Here is a 5,710-nt window from a genome sequence, read left to right on the forward strand (position 1 = left end):
CCGTTAAAAGATTTTGGTGGATTTTATTCGGTGAGTTTATATTAAATAGTGAATTTAACTTTTATACCTCTGAATTTATCTTTTGTACCCATAATAAATTATAATTAATACCCAAGTATGAGGGGAGTAAATTATAAATTTTAAGGAAAAGACAAAATAAAACAATAAAATGTCTATATATATATATATATATATATATATATATATATATATATATATATATATATATATATATATATATATATACTAGATTTAAGAGCCCGTGCGTTGCACGGCTACTGTTAATCAAATAAACTGGAATCGTATAATATTATATCAATTAACGGTATGATAACGACATTATCACATGTATTATTGTAAATGAAATAAATATAATCTGCTCAAGTATTTTTATTTTACACAAAACACGTAGATTAAGGCTGCTAAATTCGACATTAGCAAAACACAAAATACATCACCAACAGTAGCAAACATGGTAGTTGTGGTTTCGAAAAACATCAGAACATGGCGAAATATCACCTTTAGACGTGCACGACTGTTTTCATGGTTGCATACAAAAGTAATTTGATTGGCAAGAACATTTAGAGCAATATAACAACCTCGGGCAATGACTCTTCCTCACAGGTTTATTTTAGAGTTATCCAATAGAGTCTTCTTGTTTGCTCTTGACTTTTGCAAGTATGTCATGATGGCTGCAAGTCACTCTCCAAAATATACAAATAAAAGCATGGTGTGTGTTGTCTTCAATCTTCGCCGGTTAACCCGCCCATATTGCGATCTATAGGAATAAGAATTTATTAAAAAAAAAAAAAAAAAAACACTTGTTTGTAAATGTTAAATAAATAAACGTCTAAGAAAAATTTCCCTCCGGTTAGCCCGCCCATATTGCGACCTATAGTGTGCCTAAGGTTTGAATACTGGAACTTGGTGCACTCAGATACACCTCGATGGTTATTAGTCATATTGGAATTTCTACCCATTTCACCATCTATTATGTGTACATATGATTCAATACTATTACTTATATTCTTTAAGAAATATCACTTTTTTGACTCTACTTTTTTTTTTTTACATTTTAACAATCCTCGGTTTTTGATTCATAAAAGCCCATCGAATGCGGTGAAATGTCGTTTTACCTCAACCAATTAAAAGCCTATCGAATACGGCTTTATACTAATTTTAAATAAATATGAATGAAATTGTTTCTAGATTGTTACTGTAAAGGCTTGAAATGTGGTCTTACCTCCACCAAATTTGAGATTGTATGTATAGAGGCAAATTGATACTCTAAATGCCTGAAATACAGAATAATAGAACATCAGTGTTAGTTTTAGTAGTAAATTAATATGTCTATGAAGTCACATGACAAAGTCAATTAGTATTACATGATATATAGAACTGATGAAATGATAGATTCACAATCTTAATCATTGAGCCAACTATTATTTGGTACTTAGTTAAGATTTCATTACAAATGATCCATAAAAGTGAAAGACATCAACTTACTATGTATAATTAATCGAAATCCAATAACAAATTCAAGTGTTCCGAAATTCCTGCCATCTTTGTTAAACTTCTGAAGCCCTAAAAACAATAACACCAAAAAAACACATACACACGAATTAATCAATCACCATACACAATATCACTTAACTAATAAACGCATAAATTAGATATAATCGCTGATTTAAAAGGCGCGGTTAATTCCATAGGGTTTATTTGACGACTTGTTTGCTGCATAAGACGTAAAAGGCACTGTTAGTATGTGGCATTGTGGTGGGTAATAGGCAGTATTAACATTGTTATTTATAAACTAAAGAGCAAGTATGGAGAACAACACATTTACCACCTGTTTCAACAATAGTAGTGAAATAGAGGACAACAACGAACAACAAAAAACAATCAAAAACAACATAAGTAATAACAATTAAAAAACAATAAAATAGTTTTTTCCGAGAACATTTAATGAAACACTTTTTTTTTTTTGAAAGACAAACTCACACACACTTTACATGAATATTTACAATAATCCACGAAATATGTCTACGACGGGACTTGAACCCTCAACCTCTTAGTTAAGAGGGCCACCACGATACCGCCAGGCCAATGGCCCTTTAGTACATTTAATGAAACACTGTGTGTCTACCTTATTCGATAAAAAAGGCCAGATTAATGAAACAAATGTATGTGGTGTTAATATACCGAAATAGTTTTTTCCTTAGCATACGGAAGAGCCACAATGGGAAAAAAAAAAAAAAAAAAAAAAAAAAAACTCGGGCTTTGTTTTTCACATAATCAGCCCTGATCAGCATAGTTTTTTTCTTTTTCTTTTTTTTTTTTGTCAAAAAACAGATTATATATAAAATTAAAAAAAGAACACGCGCCAAAAAAATTGATGGCTTGACCCAATTACAAAGCAAGGCCCCATCTTAATCTTTTTTAGCCTATATAAGATCAATAGGCACAGTATCATAAGGAATACACATACCCATAAAGAGGCGTAAACATAAGCCTAACTAACACGCACAACCTGAAACGAAAAATTTAGATTACAACTAAAACCATTAATTTGTATCTTATACATGATATTCATGAGAATAGTATAACTTTGTTCTTGTAGCCCAATCAAACCACCTAAAATTGATCTTCTTTACCACACTCGTCCAACACGTGAATTCATCATTAGCAAAAACGTTGTTTCGTGCAAGCAAAGTATTCCATATCTTTGTGGGGCCTGGTAGCCTCCGAAATTTAGCTGCATTGAACCCAATACCCGGACACCAATCACTATCCTATCTCTAGCAAATACTATCAACCTAAAAATATATACTAACGTAGCAAAGCACAGCCTTCACTTAATTTTAGGAAAACTTATCGATAGATGCATCCACATAAAAACATGTACACCTTCAGACCAACTTGACTTAAACATCCTTAAACTCAACTAACTACCATTTAACGCTTCGAAGCAACCATTTAAGAGATCATTACCATAAAATGTGGCGCTAACCTTAAATCCAATATATAGAAGAAACGAACCACATGAGTTTTATGTAAACGACGTTCACAACGTGATTATACTAAACTGATAGTCACAAAAATATGTCGTTGTACACTTAACTCATAATAGATAAATGAAAGAAAGTAATATGTGCAAGTTGACTTACTCCAAATCCCTGTAAATTCGATGAGCTGGGTAGGAGCATCTTTACCATTGTCCCATGGTTTTTTAACACCGATTTCAATAATTCGTCAAATAATATGTTGGTGAATATCCATTAGTAAACAAATGCGTCAATTAGGTTTGTATACAACATAAAATTATATGCAAAAATAAATTATGAAGTAAAGCGTATTTAATACTTACCAATGAAATGGTTGACACAGAGTGATTCGGTCCATTCGGATACAATACTATTGAATGGGGCGATATTAAACCCATTCAGAGCGCCAATCCAGACATGGGATTTTAAATATGTTTTCACCGACTGCTACATTGCGACAGAAAATAGTTTTCAATAGATCAAGAGTTTGTATAGAATAATGATGATGTAATCCTTCAGATAAGAATCATAAACACCATGAACCTATTTAAAGGAGAACAATTTAACTAAACTTAACTGAATATAAAAATAATATACACTATCAGTTAGTAATGTGTATTATAATATAAGCGTCTATAACAAAACCTATAAAGCTATAAAACTGTTCATAGTGTGCATTTTTATATAAACATCATAATAAAGCATATAGCTAGAGCTATAAAACGCTTAAAATCAAAATAATTTAAAATGATTAACTAAACCTTTAACGTCAATGAACTTCATTCCAACTGAAAAGTACCAATAATAACCGAGCTCATCAAACACCTTTCATCAACTCATAAAGTCCAATCTATTCATCAAGTATGTGCAATACCTGCAAATCCATTTCAATTAATATGAAAATGAGATTTCATGTAAGGCCAATTTTTTTCAAACCTAAACGTTTGATGTCAGATACCCAAACAGTAACTTATTAGTTACAGAGTCATCGAATTCAGCAACCAACAATGAAAGATTATTGAAACATAACACTTATTTTTGACATACCACATGAAACACATATAACAAACATTGTGCAAACATATATGGCATAGTCATAGTAGACTTTGACTGATATTATAACGACGAACAAATGACAAATTAACATAAACAACCAAGAATATAGCATAGTAGACCTTGAAATCATTTAACAAACCAATCGTTAAACAAAAACAGCGCACATCATTTTCTTAATTAGTCACCATTTTTAGAACAATTAGAACTTGAAATTGAAGGTATGTATCAATTTAACCTCATCTACCAAAGTTGTTTAACTGATACAATTAAAAAAAGTTAAAACACGTACCTAACAAATTAATTCAATAAAGATGAAATTGAGAAAAGATGGTATAAGATGCAATAAAAATTGGACTAAAAACATACAGTGCCATCATTCATCAATGCGCTATACCAGCACAACTTTGGATATAGATAAAAATCAAACTATTTTTACAACATAATTATAAACAAAAATCCTGATATAGAAACAAAGATACATTTAGTTTACTAAAACCTTAACTTAATAATGAAGTCATAATCAAAATAAGATGGAAGTGTTTAAGATGAAATCAAACTACAAAACACAAATACCTTTGTAAAAAATGAATCCTTCAGCATGGGTGAAATCGTAATCGAAATTTGATGGGAACGTTATGAAATCGGAATTGAGTTTGTATCAGATTACAACGGATTTAGCGATGAGTAGCGAAATCCAAATTGTAACACGATTAATCGGTGACGATCACGTAATCGGGAAAATTAGGCAGGCCTTTGGTAGGGATAATTGGAAGCGATATTTGCTAGGAGATCGATAATCAGGCGGAACACGATTGGAATTGACGATGAAGTTTTTGGAATGTGTTTCAGAAAAAGAGCAAGAGAAGGAACCCTAAAATAAGGAATGAAAACGTATTTGATGGCTATGAGACAATGAACCCTAATTGTTGTGGTGAAGATGATAAGTTTTGATGCCTGGATGTTATCTATTGAAGTATTGAAACCCTTATTTTGAAATCTCAAAAAAAAAAAAAAAAAAATATTGGAGCGGCCTAAATGGTTTTCAACAGTGTAACCTCCTAATTGTTTCAAAGTGCCCGTAGTTGCATTGCCACGTGTAATATTGTTTGATTTAATTTTAATTAAGCATTGTTAATTACCTAGGATTAACTTTCATGATTTATATGATATGATGATGATGATGATGATGATGATGATAATAATGTTATAGATAGATAGATAGATTATAGATAGATATATATATATATATTTTATTGTTAAAATACTAACCCTTCCATTTTTTCGTTAGTCCTAATTTTTTATTCGTCTGGTAGTTTAGCCCATCGAATGGAATATTACTAAATTTTTTTATAGCGTATCTTTTTCTTTCATATTTTATATTTTTATATTATAGGTATAGGTTATACTATATTATATGTATAATTATAATGAATAATTAATTCAAATTAATAAGAAAATGTCACCTAAGCAAATACCTTTTTGTTATATATATTATATTTATATATATATATATATATATATATATATATATATATATATATATATATATATATATATATATATATATATATATACACACACTAGTGAAATGACCCGTGAAACCACGGGTT

The 5,710-nt window shown here is 30.3% G+C and overlaps 1 long non-coding RNA gene across 5 annotated transcripts; it reads right to left on the reverse strand.

The window, feature by feature from the left end:
• Window positions 1–349: 349 nt before the first annotated feature.
• LOC139876759 (uncharacterized) lies at window positions 350–5,041 on the reverse strand. Of its 5 annotated transcripts, none has more exons than XR_011768274.1 (6): window positions 4,674–5,041; window positions 3,806–3,918; window positions 3,368–3,488; window positions 1,507–3,206; window positions 1,244–1,295; window positions 350–778 (listed from the first exon to the last, which is right to left on the reverse strand). It is a non-coding gene; the product is annotated as an uncharacterized lncRNA (long non-coding RNA). The 5 variants fall into 5 exon arrangements; XR_011768273.1 differs by having other exon boundaries at window positions 1,507–1,584; window positions 3,168–3,488; XR_011768275.1 differs by having other exon boundaries at window positions 1,507–2,755; window positions 3,168–3,488.
• Window positions 5,042–5,710: the final 669 nt, after the last annotated feature.

Source organism: Rutidosis leptorrhynchoides, chromosome 11 (genome assembly GCF_046630445.1).
Source record: "Rutidosis leptorrhynchoides isolate AG116_Rl617_1_P2 chromosome 11, CSIRO_AGI_Rlap_v1, whole genome shotgun sequence".
Lineage (NCBI taxonomy): Eukaryota > Viridiplantae > Streptophyta > Magnoliopsida > Asterales > Asteraceae > Rutidosis > Rutidosis leptorrhynchoides.